Source organism: Alligator mississippiensis, chromosome 10 (assembly GCF_030867095.1).
Source record: "Alligator mississippiensis isolate rAllMis1 chromosome 10, rAllMis1, whole genome shotgun sequence".
Taxonomy (NCBI): domain Eukaryota; kingdom Metazoa; phylum Chordata; order Crocodylia; family Alligatoridae; genus Alligator; species Alligator mississippiensis.
The window spans coordinates 27,195,467-27,213,032 of NC_081833.1; the positions used below are offsets into that span (position 1 = coordinate 27,195,467).

At 43.2% G+C, this 17,566-nt stretch overlaps 1 protein-coding gene across 5 annotated transcripts in view; it reads left to right on the top strand.

Moving 5' to 3' along the window:
• Positions 1–2,002: 2,002 nt before the first annotated feature.
• MTMR3 (myotubularin related protein 3) overlaps positions 2,003–17,566 on the top strand; it is a 208,261-nt gene continuing 192,697 nt past the window's right edge. For 3 of the 5 annotated variants that reach the window (XM_019493673.2, XM_006268932.4, XM_019493675.2), the window contains exon 1: positions 5,158–5,308. The gene's annotated coding sequence lies outside the window, so the exon portion shown is untranslated. Of the gene's footprint in view, positions 2,241–5,156; positions 5,309–17,566 lie in introns of those variants that run through there. The other 2 variants (XM_059713592.1, XM_019493674.2) reach the window with 2 other exon arrangements.

Sequence of the window (17,566 nt, forward strand, 5' to 3'; positions counted from 1 at the left end):
GTGCCACTGGTGACAACCTACAGAGGAAGGTAGGCATAGGGTGCCTGAAAACACTAGCTCCCACTGCCTTGTGGATTATCCCCAGGAAGGGAAAAGGCTAAGGTCCTACACCCTGACAGAAAAGGACACTCATGGAGGTGAACGGGGAAAACACCACGTGAAGGTGTGAGCTTGGTGCTTCTGCTACTTTAAGAGAAGGCAGACTGCAGATGGAGCAAGTGCTGCAGGAGGCAATCAGGAATCATGTGACCCAAAAAGGGGTTCCAGGGGTATCAGGGCCACTCCTGGAGTCTAACCCTGCTACAACCTCTCAGAATGAAGCAGGGAAAGACTTTTTTGGAGACCGATGATTATTATAGTTCTTATTTGAATGATTGTTTTAATATTGCTGTTGTATTGCTAACTATGTGTTAGCGTGTTAGTCATTAGTTAGGCATCTTTTATTACACATACATAAATACTGCACTCCTCCTTATGCAGCCTGTCAGTGGGGTAACCACTCCCTTGCAGGTACCTGTTTCTCTCTCTCCCTTTATCACAGCCCTAATATTAGAGAAAAATGAGAATGATAAATCTGATTTATCACTATACCAAACATCATCTGCATTCTCCTATGGAGAGTGGTATACCCCAGTACCTCTGCAGCAAATAACATTATCTTCCTTCTCATGCCATGTGTACAGTGTAGTTTTAAATATTACTCACTGTTAGTATAATTGCTGTTGGATATAAACTTAAGTCTTTTGTTTTTCCTTTTCTTACCTGTATTTCTTTAAGTGTTCCTCTGAAAGTATAGAAGTGACTTTTTCAGATCACATTTGCCTTCTCAACCGTCCCAGGCAATGGTTTCTTGTTGGAAGACGTTTTTAACTTTATTTCAAATATTTACTGTCCCTGACCAAATGTGCTAACCTATAAAGCAATGTGTATGCCTTGCTGTTTAAAGGCCAAAATATTCCTATATTTTGTTTACTTTGCTGCTTCTAAAACTAAGATGAACTGGTGACAAATATAGTCTTATGGATGATCTATGGGTGTTTTACAGTTACTACATTTGAGTCATGGTTCATTCGGGTGCAGGAAAACAGGAGCATGTTAGATTTTCTCCGGAGGGATAACATGACCTACACTTACTGAAAAATACATGTGCATAAAAAATAATATAATTGCTCTGTTGTATTAACAAACAAATACCACTTTTAGGCAGGAATAACTAAAATCTATTGCAAAAAGCTTAGTTTAAGCAACTTTTGGATATTCTATTGTTTCTTGTAATCCAAACCCTAGTATTGTCCTATGTGCTCTTATTTCATGTCCTAGCAGAGTTGTCAGCATTTCTCTCCTGCTCTCTATATTTTTCCAATTAATCTTGTTTAATTTTTCACCTAGAATTTTGTTTTATTTATTGGCCTTTCTTTTGTCTTATGCTATCCTATTGGCATCCTGTGTCCATTGCTTCATTGGCTAAGAGGCTATATGCTGCTTGAGTGGCTGTGAACATGTCAGTTGATGGCACTATACCACGTGTTCTTACAGCCGAGCTGAGTATCAGAAAAGCAAAGAAAAAGCCAGGAGGCTGCTTGTTCTTCTCAGCTGCTGCACTAGGACTGGCAAGAATGTATGGAAAAAAACATGCATTCCTCTTAAGGAGATTTCTATGACTTGACTTCAAACTACAGAAGGATATTTGCACTGGAGAGGCCACAGATCTAGGCACAACCCAATGCTCCTATGTCCTGTTTCTGACTGCCTTCAGATTAATCTATTGGTAGATGCAGCACTATCTCCTGGAAAGGGTTCTGTGACAGTGTATTGTTCTCATCTTCAGTATAGGGACAGTGGAAAGAAAATCTTAAACTGATTTAGATTCTCTGCTGAAAAGCAAAGTTAATGAACATGAACTGGCATCAGCTGGAGATGTTAAACTCCCAGGAGTCAGGCAGTTGCTTATAAAAGGAAGAAGGGGAAGTAAGAGTGAATTGCTTAGGTGGTGGATGTAGATTAGAAAATCTAGCAGTTGCTCTGATGCAGGTAGAAGGGTTTCTGTGAACTAACACAGTCTTGGTTTACTTTGGCTCTGAGAAAAGCTAATTTGGAGTTTCCTTGTCTAAGTCTTGAAGAAAAGATGACTAGGAAAGTTGGTTTTCCTTTAAATTGTAAAGAAAAGGGGGTTGGGGACCTGACTTATCTTGACTTCTTTTCTTCCCCCTAGAGAGAAAGGGATTTGGATCCTGGAAGAGGTGAGTTTTGAAGAAGTTACCATGTAGCTAAAGAGGACACTTTGCTTTACTTTCATTCCTTGGTTGATCTGAGATCCTTCTTGGCTGAAGGACTGCTTGTCCACCAGTTCAAAGGACAACATTAAGGAATGGGAATTGTGAATAGTCTTCATGGGGGTTCAGGAGTTGTGGGGTAGTCTATAGAGCCTTTACTTGTAGCTAATGTAAATCTGGGTTTAAGTTGCCTGAAAGCCAGTACTACCTGCTTTCTTAATTCTGTATCATGCTCTAATTAGTGGGTCTTTGTTTGCTTCTTAGTACATCAGTATCCCTGTTATAAAAACCACCAACACAAATAATAGCCTTGTTTTGAAGCCTTTCCATAGCCTGGAGAAACAGAACCGAGTTTTGGGAACTGAATTCCCTTCCTCATCCTAGTGCAAAACCACAGTACTGTGGGGGGGAAGGCTGGGGGAGGTCCTTGTTTTGACTACTCCCTTCACAGCAGTCAAAGGAGAATGCAGGCACTTCAATGCTCTTGGTCCAGCAACTCTTACTGGCAAGAGTAAACAACTGAGAAGAGATGAAGGATATTACTGTAGATGCTGACTAGCACCAATCTATTGGTGGCCTAGTACTATTTCCCCCCCCCCCCCAGCAGCAACTATAGTGTCTTCTGAACAACAGCTACCTGATTTCCCAGATGTATACACAGCTACAACATGTCCTATATACTTTTAAGTTTGTTTAATGCTTTTAGTCATTCAGACTACTACAATCTGTTAGTTGTAATAATATGATGGATGTATTATTGCTATTATGGTATTATTACACTTCAAGCATGTATCTGGGTACATTTTTACCAAGATTTTTCTCTAATCTGAAAAGCACTTAAGGTGTGTACACATACTCACACTGGTATTGATTTTTTTTTTTTTTTTTTTTCATTAAAGTAGATTTTACACCACTGTAAGTTAACTTCATAAGAGTAACCATTCATTTCAAGTGGAAGAAGTTGGTTAACTTGCTCTGCTTTTATGGTCACAATTTCCTTTTGGAGATAAGGTCTGCAAGTTCCTTTGGAATGCTGAATCCTGCCTCGTTGTGAGAAGTGCCAGACAGTATTCAGAGCTGTCAGTGTTTCTGGGTTTGTTGCAGACTAGTATTGTCAAAATCATCCTTATTCTGTTGATCATCCTTTCTGACTTAAACTTGCCTGCCTTGGGCTTGCATTGGCTGTGGTGTCAGGTAATTCTTCAGCAATTGGTTCTCCAAATGTAAAAAAAAAAAAGTCCTCTTTTGTCATGTTGTCAGGAAGTGGAACTTCATTCAGGGGATCATCAGATTATATTCCATATCTTTGTTTTGTTCTTTCTCATACCACAACAAACTTACTTTTCTTGACCTGGTTAGAAATTGATTTCAGCTTTGTTTCATCATGCCTCAACAATGGCAGAGCTTGAGCTGATAGATTTTTAAACTGTCTGAACATGAGCCTCAGTTGAGATGGCTCTGGGTACTAAGCTGATGATTCTACTTGTCTACTACTGACTGAATGGGTCACCTCATTCAGGCTTTTGCTAAACTGTCATAATCAAGGGGAAGCTTAGGAATGTCCTTTGGCAAGCATCTAGGGCACTTTGACTTTCTGATAATGAAGTGGGAGTTTCTCTCTCCCATTTTAGCACAGATAACCACCATTACCATGTCCTTTGGAAACTTTCCCACATTCTGTTCCCTCAGTGGGTGCATATTTTGTCACAAGGTCTCTTTAGATGAAGTCCTGTTTCTGAGGAAGACTCCAAGAATGTGAAGACGACTTTCACTCCTATTTTTTTTTTCACCTGCATGCTCATCTATTTCCTTCCCCCCCCCCCCCCCACTTTAGTTTACATGATGGAAGAAACATTTCAGTCATCGCAAGCCTTACAGTCCAACTGAAGTGGCAAGCTGAAGTGTCTTTTTCCTTGACTTGAAGGTCTGGAGAGCACTGTTCTCTGTGCCGCCTTCTTTAACTACACAGAACCTCATTGATGTTACCTCTTGTCCTTCATGCTTACATTTTACAACAGCTCTTCATTAATCCATTTTCATAGTCGGAAACTTATTCCTCCATTTCCAGATTCTGCATCTAACTGACCTGAGTGACTCCATGTTGCCGTTGATTTTGTTTAAATTCTTGTAGTTTAACACTCTCTGATCATCTATTCCTGTGCGGTGAGAGGGGGCTTTTTTGTTTTTAAGAGGTTGGAGAGTGAAAAGGAAGGATGCTACTATAAGGCCTGAAAGAAGGAAAGGGCAAGATATAATGCATCATCATATCACAACACTGCATATGCCTTGCACAACTGTTACTCTTAAACATCAGTTCTTTTACTATTCCTAGGTGGATAATAAATAGTAGCAGAAACATTGGTAAATTCCTATTGTGCTTACAAGGGGTTGCTGTGTTCCCTGAGGACTGTTTATAGCTGTTGTACTTGGTGCTGCACAAACCGACGTGCCTTTCTGTGGGCAGCCTGGCCGAGCAGTCTCAGGTGGGGGTGTCCAACCTCTGGCCCGCGTGCCACATGCTGTCGGTGGAGCCTTGGCATTTTGGGGGGGGAGAGAGAGGCGGGGGAGCAGTGGGAGTTAATCCCGCCACCCCTCCCCACTGCTAAATCCCCAAGCGCGCTGTGGCGGGTCAGAGCTGGGCTATGCCCCGTCCTTCTGCAGGCGGCTAGGCACCTACCCCCGCGGCTGAGGTCAGGCCATGCCTCTTCCCCGGGCGCAAGGCGTGGGGAACCGAGGCTTGGGCTTGCCTAGGCCCCGCGGCCCGGCCGGTGCCTCCCACATCAGCAGCAGCAGCACCAGCACCGGGCGCGCGGGGGCGGGGGCGGGGCCGGGGGATGGACCAAGCCGCGGGGGGGCGTTGCCCGGCCCCGCCCCTGCTCTCGCGCCGGCCCCGCCCCCCCGCCGCGCGCCGAGGCCGCCATGTTGTTGTGGTCGTGAGAGGCGGCGGCGGTGGAGTGTAGCGACCCTGACCCGACCTGTCCCGTCTCGTCTCGGGCAGGAGGCCGCGCCGGACCCGCGCCATGCCCCGTCGCACGGTAAGGACACCGCAGCCGTCGTGGGCTCCTCGGGCCGGGAGCCGCGGCCGCCCCGGCCCGGGGATCGTCCGCCCCGAGCAGCTGCTGGCGGGGCGGGGGCGGGGAGCTGCTGCTGCTGCTGCTGCTGGTTGCCCCCTGTCCTGGTTCTGGAGGGAGGCTGCTGCTGCCTCCGCGGCGCATCGGCCCGTGGCTTTGGGCCGCCCCCGCCGGCCTCGTCGCTGTCCCCCTGGGCTGCTTCTGCCTCCCGTGACAGCCCCCTGCCCGGGAGAGGGGCCGGGGCCGGGGCCGGGGCCGGGGGTGGCAGCCGGCTTTCCCCCTGGCTGCCGACGGCCGTGCCCCCTCCCTATGTGCAGAAGCAAGGTGATGGGCAGGATCCCCTCCTCCAGGCTGTTCATGCTTTGGTGGGCAGGGAGCCTGGCGGGCCCTGCTTTGTCCCTTTGTGCCTGGGGCTTGCATGGTCTCTCTCACTGTTCTCCACCTAGTCCTGGATTGTTTCTCTGCCTCAGGTTGGAAACCATCAAGCTTTTCTTGGCTGTTGGGGGTGGGAGCTTGGTCGCGTCCTCCTCTTCTCTCCCAGACAGACACGTTCCTGTCGTCTGGAGGGAATCGGAGCAGGCCGTTGTCAACCCTTCACGAAGAGCCTGAACTTCCTTCTCCCTCCACCCCTCTCCCGCTGCTCGTAGAGTTTAAGCTTCCTCCTATATCTGAGGTGTCACTTTTTCTCATCCTCTCTCCGTAGGGGACCTGGGCTTTCCCTCCCTCCTAGAATCAGACCCATCCTATATGTTTTCATCTCCTCTGTGAGGAAAGTTAGTGTACCCCTCGCAGAGCAAAACCCAGTATTTGTGAAAGGAATCTGACTTCTGTCCACTTTCAGACAGACATCACTCTTGACAGAGATTTTTGGGCCCTTTACTCCCATTGGGGCAAGATATACCCACCTCTCACCCTCTTGTGTGATAAATCTGACTGCATCTTTCCCCTCTGTTCCCTCGTTTGATGAGATCCACCCACAGGTAGTAAGAACTGAGGCTGAGCTAAGAGTGAGCAGCTCACCTGGTGTGGTGGGAAGTGTGGCAGAGCTTGGTCTTATGCTGATGGAGGAATGTTTGATGGGACTGGCTGGGCATCAAGTACAGGAAGGTAAGAAAGGGACTGCTGAAGTCTCCCATGGAGGGCTTTGGTGAAGAGTCACGGTGGACTGCTTGATGCTAAAGGGGAAACACTTTGTTCTGTAGAGTTTCGGATATGGGATAGAATAGTGGTTGTCAAATTGTTTTAATTTGCAGACCCCTAAAAACTTCAAATGGTAGTGTGGATCCTTTTGAATTGTAAGCGTGATTGTTCATAATCATACTTTTGATCATAGTCATCTTTTGCGGACCCCTTAGATATACTCCGCAGACCATGAGTTGAAAACCACTGGAATACAGTTGTGCCATGTTATAGGTTGCTGCTAAGGTAAATGCTGGATTACTCTGAGATTTGGAAGGACAGTGTTCTACTTGGGGAAGTGGAGGGGTTGCTTCTGAATTGATTCTTTGCAGGAGACAGTGGCATTTTGGGAGAAGCAATGAAGAGAGGCAGGCAAGGAGAGTGTTGCGTTCATTACCTGTCCAAATTCAGAAAATGTGAATTGTAAGCACTGAGCCTGACAGAGATTTAAAAAAAACCCACAAAACCAGAGATGATGAGAGAGACTAAAATATCTCAGTGTAGATTGTGTTTTTTTTTGTATTCTACCTTGGGAGGGGATGGAGAAGGAACTCATTGATCTTAATTTTTTTGTTAGAAAGTGTTAGTTTGTTACCCATTCTAGGGTTCCCTTAAGGAGGCATTTGGCTATGTATTTCCTCTTCCTTAATGAAATAAGTACTTGGATATTAGCTTCTTCCTGTGAAGAACCTAATTATTTGCTCTCAAATATTGGTGTATATATTCCTTCTTAGAACATACTGCTAATGCGCATTTCTTAGTGCTTTAAAGATTCAGTGTCGAGTGGCATTACGTACACTATACATGTAACGTACCATGGAAAAAAGCATGAATGATAAAAGTACTGTTTATGGTGACTGGAGATAAAAGCAGCTGGAGTGAAGTTTGTTACTTAATTGCGTTCTAAAATGGTAGTTCTTTATTGGGAAAGATGGACATCTCCAGGTTGCTGAAGGTAGAGGATACAATGCCATTTTATCAGAGAATCAAGTTTTATTCAGCTTACATGTTAGAAGGTGGTGAGCAGGCATCTCGCCAAGATTCTAAGGAGACTGGAAAGAACAGCACCATATGGGGCTTTGCCAGGTCATTGGTGTAGAAGGAGCAGTACCCTGGTATAGAGCTCATAGAGCGGGGTCTTGCCAAGTTATTAAGAGTGGGTAATTGAAATCCATAAGGGCTGTGCAGTTTAATCTGGAGGGACAAGATGGAGCTCTATGAAACTGTTAAATGTTAAGATCATTTGGCTGTCTGCAGAGCAGTGAAAGAAGAAATCAAAGGTGAAGAGGGATGAAGTGAAGATCCCAATGTCTGCTTTTTTGCTCTAAAAACAGTGCCTTAAACATTTGGGAATATATAATTGGATATGAACAAGGGACACTGAAGGCCTCTTCCTTGATGCTTTAAGTTACTAAGCTATCTTCCAATGCATGCAGCTCCAACTGGTATAATATCACTTCTTAATACAAGAGGTATTTATTTAAGACGGAACTAAAATCTCTTAATTTGAATTGCATGCATTTTAATTTTCCTAAATAGAGGTAGTTGAGTTAATAAATTAATTTGAATAGCCTTATTGATATGTTTTGCAATAAGTGTACATAGTGAAGAAAATTTTATAATATACAATATTTAGAATTCTAATTTGACACAATTCTTATACTTGGCTAGCTAGTCAGTTTGCTTGGGTATATATGGAGTTTGAAGCTAATAACTTTAGAAAACTGTGGTTTAGTATGAGATAATTTGGCTATAGCTTTAGATTAATGGTGCTGCATTATGACTAGTACACAGGGAAGCAGCTGGAAAATGTTGCACTGAAAGAGTGTGCTTTTCTCATAATCTTATGCATGGTGAAATCAAATACTATATATCAAGAATTAGCTTTTTGAACCTAGAAAACTGCTGGTAGGTTGAGGGGTTTGCCTAACAGACCCAAGGGAGAGGTTAATGCTAATTTGAGCACTTAAAAATGCACTTAGCAATATAAAGGTTTTCTGGGGTTGAAGACGTTACTTTCTATAGAATCAATCCTCAATTTTGGGAGGGGTGTGTGTGTGGGGGGGGGGGTTAAACTCTAACTACGGTTAAAATATCCCTTGGAATTCAGTCTGAGTGTATCGCCATGCAAGTCTTGAGTCTTCAAACCAGTATCTGCTTAAAGTTCTGGTGAAGAGCAGTAAAGTATAACTGAAAACTCTGTTCAGCAACACTGTCCTTAACCTTTTATGTAGCACTTGGGGAAAGTGTTGAGAGTAATTTTTATGTCTCCTACTTATGAGTAGCAAAATATCTGGTTTCAGGGGAGTGCGTTTGGGAGAGGTAGGGGTGTGGGAGGTAGAGACTGACTTGGGTAACACATAATGCAGAAATAGAAGAGACCATGCATTGGGTAGGGATGTTCTAGAATAGGACTGTTCAGCTGTGGCTCATGGATTGTGTGCAACCCATGAAGGGTTGAACTGCAGCCCATGGGCTCTTCCTTCCCTCCACTCTCTGCTTTATAGCTGCTTCTGCTACAGCCTCTGGGCTCTTCCTCCCTCCTTTGCCTTGTCCTTCCTGTTTCTGCCCCTGGGGCAGGATAGCAAGTCCTGGGGAGCCTGGAGCTTGAGGATTCAAGTGGCCCTACATGGTGGGGGAGACTGCCTGGCTGCAGGAGCTCAAGGTGGCTTGTGCAGTGGGGGAGGGAGTGCTAAGTAGGGGAGGTACTGGGGTGATTGTGGGGTAGGAGCATGGAGGAGACTTCATGGTGGTGGGCGAGCTGACATGGGTGGTGGGAGTCTGTGCTGCAGTGGCAGCTCAAGGTAGCTTGTCTTAGTGGGGAGGGTGCTGGGGCAGGGAAGGAATGCAGGGGATCCTGCATGTGTGAGTTTGGGGGCAAAGAAGAGGGCCTGGCTCAGGAGCCTGCACGCTATGGTCTGAGGCAGATGTAGTCCCTGCCGTATGCGGACCCTGGCTACTAAGAAGTTGGACAGCCCTGTTCTAAAAGAAAGCAACTGCTGCCTTTCTGCTTTTAGCTTAGAGATGAGAAGTCTTAACGTTGTATCTACTGGCCAGGAGCTGAGATGAAAGAGTTTACTATGCCTGACCTTCACCTGAAATCGGTTGAAAACTCTTGGCATCTGTTACCTTGGCTTCTAGGAGAAGCCTGGAGGGTGAGAGAGAGAGACCCTTGTACCACTACCCTGATCCAGGGCTACCTTGCACCTTCTCTCTCACTAGCTATTGTTTTAGTCCTCCAGGCATAGAGAAAAAGAAATGGTGAGTATTTTGTAGCTTTGAATTTGGAGTAAACATTTTGGAAGCTACAGGCTAAGAAAAGAGGAGGGCTAAGATTTTTTCTATAATATTAATCAGTTTTGTTGCTCTGTTCCCTTTGTTTGTCATTTGACTGACCTTTTTGCTATTCCAAAAACAGGTGTTTTCTTTTTCATTCTTTTAAAGGCTTCATTAACCTGCAACTATATAAAATCAAATAAACAGTTGAACTGCTTATTTTATTGCATAAATAAAAAGTATTATTGCATGAATTCTTCATTAAATATAAGTTTTTCAAAATCTGACCTATTGAATTTGAAGCTTAGTAATGGCAGATGGCTTGGCCCGTGAATTTGGCAATGGTAGGTGTCAGGCTGTTAACTGGAATTATGCTCTGTACATCCCACTTCAGAATTTTTTTTTCAAAATGAAGTATATCTTTGGATACTACTACCGAGGAGCAGTATGTCATATAAACAAATCTGTTTTGTCAGATGTACACAATGTTAACTAGGTTTGTCACCATGTACAGCCTGATCTTTTTGGCACTCTAGTAGTTTATGAAGGACCAGAAACATGTATACGTGCTCTAGTGAAATTTACTATCCAGTCTTTAGGTTTGTAATGGAAGACTTTCAGCATATGAATTAGGGACCCGCAAAATTGTGAATTTGGTGATATTCATGGAAACCACAAATTTTGTAGGTGCCGCGTGGAAAAAACCCAGGCCTTGCAACCCCCCTCCCCCCCCCCCCCCCCCCCCCCGGGAAAATGGCCAGTGAACGGGGATGGGGGGAAGGAAGGAGGGGGAAGGGAGATAAAAACAGAGGCAGGAAGCCCTGGCATCCTGAACTGTGGGGGGAGGGAGGGGGATTTTTGTGGCAGAGCACTGCGGGGTGGGGGGAAGGCATGCCTCTGAGGAGCCCCAGAAGTCCCACTCCTCCCCAGAGACTGACAGATAACCATTTGTTAATCTCTGGGGAGGGGCAAGACTTCTGGGGTCCATGAGCCAATCGGGCATGGCAGCGGGGAGGGCACTGTGCTCTGCCGTGGCATGACACTTTGACACTTGGACTGTGGAATCAGGACAATCCTCGCAAATTAGGTAGGTCCCTACATATAAGGCATTTGTTGTGTGGACTCCTTCAAACGATTTTTAATATGATTTTTGCCTTTCAGTCAAATTCTGTTTTATAGTATTTTTTAGAAAAGGATGGGGAAACAGAAACAAAGTTATTTGTTGTTTAATTTCTAACTGCTTTTGTCTATACCACTACATTATTAAATTCAGACTTTGATGCAGTTCGAAGAAAGTGAAGAAATACTGTTGGTGCCTAGTCCTTCTTTGAAGGCTTTCTTTGAAGACCTAGATTTTAATGGAAGTAAAAAGGGTTTTGTTTTGTTTTTTGCATGCGTTTGCAGCATATGGAATGTGTTTAGTATTTTTAGATAGAATAGAGGAAAGTAAACCAAATAATAACTGTGTTTTATTCCTTCTACGGGTACTTTTTCAAGTGGTTGAAGGCTTGGGACAATGTCTGTCTGTCTGTCTCCTCTTAAAAGAAAACTGTTGTGCGGGCACATCAAACTCATTTGGTCCCTGCAGGACAGATCCAGGGTCTCTTGGATCTGGTCTCGCTTCTGGCAGGGTCAGCAGCAGAGACATTAACTCTCTGAGTGCTGGACTTGACAACAGAGTGGCTCTGTCTCCCAGGGGGAGATGGTACCACAATCACTCGCCCCATAGGTCAAATCCAGAGGCAGATTTTTGGGACTGGGGGAAGCCCTGCATGCCATATCCAGCACATGGGCTGTCTGTTTGACACCCCTGATGTTGTGGAATAGTAAAAGCCATTATGGGCAGTATTTAACATCTTGACTGATAATTAAGTGATGCTGTTACAGGGCAGAAACAAACATTGTAAACTAATTTAACTTCGTACTTCAAAAATGTAATTATAATCACAAATATATAAGTATAGCATTGATCCTGTTTTGTAAAGTGCAAGTCTTAAATGCTAGTTTATAACTATCCAAAAGTATCTGGAGAGGTGTAAAGGAATGAAAGTCAAGGGACCAGCCTAAAATAGAATTTCTTTTTCTTTTCCCTTTTTTTTTTTCCAGGTTTGTCTGCCAAATTTTATACCCCACATAATCTATTTTAGTTTTTGGTTGCCTTACAATGTTTCTAGTGTTCATTATAATATGACAGTATATTTTATTATATTTAAAGCTTAACATATGAAGACAGTCTGCCCAGCATACCACTTTTAGATTTAGAATCATAAACTTGTCAACTTATTTTTTTCAAGTCATGTAGGTGGCACTGCCTTCCTTCCTATTTTGTTTATATTTTCTTCAAATTTGCTTGTAAGTTAATTACTAACAAATCCAAAACACCATTGTGTTGCAGTTTCCTTGAATAAGGACATTAGTTTTTGAACCTGAGCTTTAGTGTGTGCCTTTTTATTAAATGAAAATCGCCCTATCAATATTGTATCACCAATCTGAAGTGACAGTGAAAAAAACAAACAAACCATGCTTCTCTAGTTCTGGATGATTTGGGGTCCTCACGGAGACAGACTTGAGGATGGAGATGGCTTTGTTCTGTATACCAGTTAGTCACAGATGAATATTGTCTGAAATCAGTTGATGATTAACTTTTAAATGGAAGGAAGTAGCTTTACTGTCTTCATATTTTTGTGGAGGGTTTTTTTGTCTCCAGGACTCTTCTTTTCTCACTAATATTATTGGGTAAATTAATATTTTAATATATATGAGCTTGACAGGTGAACACTTCACTAGTCTATTATGAGGTCCAAATTTAACCTTTTCCTATTTATCAATCAAAATTTAAATATATATTTTAAACGCCTTCCTAAATGACTTCACCTGGTAGAGGTTTTTTATTTCTTATTTATTTTTATCCCTTTTTTATTTCTTTAGGGATGTAATGGTTCATTGAACTGTAAGTGTATGGTTTGTCTCTGAATTGTAAGGATTCAAACAGTGAACAGTGTACATGTATTAACTGTTAAAGGAAAAGCTACTAGGGTCTTGAAGAAAAGTCATCAAGTGTTTAACTAGCTACATTCATAAGTTGTTGTGCATGGTTTAATTTGTTAACAAACTCTTATGTATCACTTCTTTCTAACAATTTTTGATAAATTTGTATACATCAGAGAGCATCAAATGAAAGGTTTGAGAGAATTTTACTTCATTTCTATTGGACACTTGTACTACTTATTTTTCTAAATAGTAAACTAAGTACGTGGATGTACACCTCCATTAAAATTCTTCCATTTATTGCTGTGTATAATTAGCATCCCTCTTTTCCTTTTTTCCTACAATTTTTAGTTCGCAAATGTATTAAGAATTAAAGCTATACTTTTATTCCAGTTCAACCAGACCAGAATCCTATTATGTTAAACCAGGACTATTCATTTTATAAATCCATCTATCCATGGGAATTTGTCTATCTTGTCCTTATCTTTCCACATCTTCCTCCTACTTTGGTATCATTGTTTTTAAAATCCTCTTGTTTGGGGAAAGGAGAACTCTCTTTCCTTAAGGCACAATATATAATTTACATATTATATATTAAGGAAGTCAGCTTTATTTTTTTTTTCAGTGTTTTAAAATTCTAAAACTCAGTATCTTTACCTTCCAAGCCATATTTATAACTTTGGCTACAGTATCTGTCATTGGCTGTGACCTCTTGTCGGGTAGGGAATAAGGAGGTAAAAGCTATACAATTCCTTTTAAAAAAGTAACCATTAGTGAAAGGACTAAATGAATGCCCTGCACCCCTTATTCCCCCTCCTCCTTAAATTATAATGATCTTGCCAATGTCTGTCAGCAGCAGGGAAAAAGCACTGAACTTGTCTCGAATTGGTGTAGAAACAAAGCATAGCCCAGAAAAGACTGGGTTTTTGCTTTTTATTTTAAAGCAAAAACACTGTTGTGGTGATGCCTTGTTACTTGTCTCTTCCTACCCTGCTGAGTTGAAGACCAGACTTGAAGACCAAACTTGAAGTACTGTGCGCAGGTATATATATATATTATATATTATATATATATTATACTCTTACCAATATGGTATCCAAAGTTATTGAGCAGGTGCAGAAAAGAGCAGTGGTAATGGATTGTAGCAGAGGAGCTGGGAAATTATACTTTTATATAGGCAAGACTTTACTTGCTGTGCCTATATGCCTGTGATCAGAGACCTGAGGAAGAATGTCTTACATTTGGAAGGTTGTCACACTTTATTGGACCAACTGTGTAGTTGGGATAAAAGAGACCACCCTAAAAATTCTTGCTTATGGCATAATTTCTGGACCATTGTGGCTGCAACATCACTCTCAACATCACTTACCCTACTTTTATGTAAGATATTCCTTTTATATTCTAACAGACCAGATTACATTAGTTTTGGAAAGAAGTAAGACTATTCTGTTTCTTCCTTGTATGTAGAAACAGCATGGATTGGATTTCCCTTCCCAGCTTGTTAAAAGTAGTTTCCTTAGAGCAGTAGTTCCCAACCTTTTTGGACTCAAGGCACCCCTTCATAACTTTTGTGGATTGAGTGGCACTCTTTTTTTTTTTTTTAATAAAGAATTTATATATTATGATTTCCTTCTTACACAAGGGCTGGGGAATCAGCCAGGCAGGGGCAAGCCTGAGCCTGGCTTATCTGCCTAAAAGATCTGCTTACCTCCTCACACTTTGTGGCACCCTTCAAAAAACCTGGTGGCACTACAGAGCAGGTTATTTGATATAATTTTCCAAACCACACTTGAATGGCTGAGAAAAGGGGGAGTGGGGGTTGAAGGTTTCTGTATGGCACACTTGATTCTTCCTCCAGTGTGTGAGCAGCCCTCATCTAGGTGAGAATGTGGGTCTTAAATTCCTTCCCAGAGCTCCCAGTGGCTTGCAGGTTGTGAGCTGAACTGTGGCAGAACTACATTTTTACCGAGCAGTTTTCTGGCCTGCCCTGCTTTCTCTTTTCTTGGGATTCTGAAGGGCTTTACAAAGTGGTATTCACCCATGATTCCTTTTTTCCACCCCATTAAGGCATGGGCCACTAGAAACTCGTGGGGAGGGGCAGCTTATGGTTTGGATCTGGCCTGGGGTGCAAGGTGAGGTTTGACACCCATGATCAGGGAGTGCTTAACCTCTGGTCCCAAGGCTCCCATTGGGTTAGGAACTTTGGCAGTGGGGGAGTAGTGGCAGTTAATACTGCCACCTTCCCCCAGTGCCAAATCCCCAAGCCCTATGCGATGGGTCCAACCTGGGGGGGAGCAGGGCCAAACCCCAAATGGCAGGGGAGGGAATGGGAGGAATAGGCCTGGGGGTGGGGCAACTTGCTAGTTCATAGAGAAGTTTTCTGGTAGTTCTTTTCTCTGAATCTGCTTGATATTCAGGACTTGGAGTTAGACCATGGAACTGTCCTCACTTCGCTTTCAGAAATGGATTATGGAAGGAAAGCAACTACCTCACTTCCTTTTGATCCTTGTAGCAGCAGCAATATCTAGGATTGTGTTTCCCTAACAACTGTCTGTTTACTACATTACAGTTTACAAGTTTATATCTCTATTCTCACTGAAACTTGTGACCAGAAATAGAACTGGGATACCATGAAGATCTCCTGACTAACTATGAAAAGATGCATGGTTTAAGAAATTTGACTAAGAACATGGCTGTTGTCTTCGTTTAGATAGTTGATGCTATTTTATTAGGACCAAGTAGAATGTGCTAATATGTGCTTATTTTGAGTGCATGGTGGTGGTGGTTTTGAAAAACATTAGAGTCGCTGCTGTGTTTAAAAAGCTGAGAATTTAAAAAAAAACCCCTGCATATTTTATCAAGCAAACAAACCCAAGGTACTTATAGGGAGGCAAGAGGATTCTCTTACATGAAAATGGATTGATCCAGTGTGGAATGTACTGGGTTTCTTTGGATTTATTGGATCTCAAAGGCAGCTTTGCCAAATTGTTTATCCCTTGACTTTTATCAGTTGAAAAAGATTCTTTAAGCAGAATCTTTTTTTTGTTCTCCTGATTTTAAATCATCAGTCTCCAACAGCAGAAGTAAACATTCTTCTAGCTTGGAGGCTAACAGCAAATTCCTTTACTTGAGCCATTCCTGCCTCCTTTTTCTGCTGCTTACCAATTCCTAGTGGCTTTGAAAGTCTGATGTGAGGAATCATGAGACTGAGGCTATTGCCTATTTGTAAACTTCTCTGTAATGATGGTATTCATAGGATTGGACACTTTTCTACCTTTTGCCACTTGGTGCAAAGGTTAATATTTAATTCAAAGAGTTTAAAATTAAGCATGAGCAGTTTTCAAGCTCATTACTCTGTTTCAAGTGCTGTAACTTGGCTAGCCTGTCTCTGTACATTGTATTTGGGAGGATAGAGAAGGAAACAAATAGCCTGCAGTAGTAGAAGAACAGGTTGTTAGGGATTACTTAGGGAAGCTATATCGTTTCAGGCTGGATGGGATGCAGCCTACAGTACTGAAGAAATTGGCTGCAGTCCTCTTTTCATCACCCTGTGATGAGGTATTTAGCAGAACTTACAGATTTACTGGAATCTGACAGGCCATGATGTGAGTGCTTCTGCTGTGGTCTCAAACTTGTAACCTCTGGGCTGTCAACCATGCACCTTGGTGTCCATGCCACCCCAGCCTCCATTGGCTGAAGTGATTTCGGAGCTATCAGCTATGCTGTTTGAGAACTCGTGGACGTTGCGTGAAGTTCTAGATGATTGGAAAAAGGTCAAATAAGAGTGCCCATCTTTTAAGAAAAGGAAGAAAGAGGATCTAGGTAGTTACAAACCAGTCAGCTTGACCTCGATACCTGGAAAAATCATGGAGCAGGTCCTCCAAGGAATTTATTATGAAGTACTTGGAGGAGAACAAAGTCATAAGGAACAGTGAGCATGGATTCACCAAGAGCAGGTAATGCCTGACCAACCTGATTTCCTTCTCGGATAAAGTGACAGACTTTGTGAATGGGGGGGGAGAGAGAACGGATGCGAGATGGCTTGACTTTAGTAAGGCTTTTGATGCTGTCTCCCACAACATTCTCATTGACAAGCTAAGGAAGTACAGTACTTTCATGTAGTCTGCAAGGTGAATACCTAATTGGTTGGATCCTCGTGCTCAATGAGTAGTCGTCAATGTCTCAGTGTGTGTTTGGGAGGAGGTCTACATTAGGGTTCCCCAGGGGTCTGTCCTGAGTCCAGTATTATTTAATATCCTCACTAATTATTTGAGTGATGGGATTGGGGGCATGCTTGGCTAAATTGTGGACCGCACCAAATTGCGGGGGAGTTGGAGATGCTCTAGAGGGCAGGACTAGGATCTAGAATGACTTGAATAGACTGGAAAAAAAAATGGTCCACAGTCAACAAGATGAGATTCAGCAAGGCCAAGCGTAAAGTCCTGCACTTGGGACAGAATATATGTATGTCCAAATACGGATTAGGGCAGGGGTTGTCAACTGGGGGTACTTGGAAAGGGGCAAGGGGGTATGCGCTGGCAGACGGGATCAGAGCGCCACCACCCATCACCTGGCGTTGCCACCTCCCAGGAGCAGGGCCAGGGTATGCTGAGGGCAGCAGCTCTCCTCTGTGGGCCGTGCAGGTGCTGGCTGGATGTGGCAGCGGGGGTGGGGAGGGAGCTTGCATATGGCAGCTACTATCTACCACCCTGAACTGCTGCGTGCAAGTCCCCCCTGCTCCTTGGCTGCTGCTGTTGCTGCCACCCCCCCCCCCCCCAG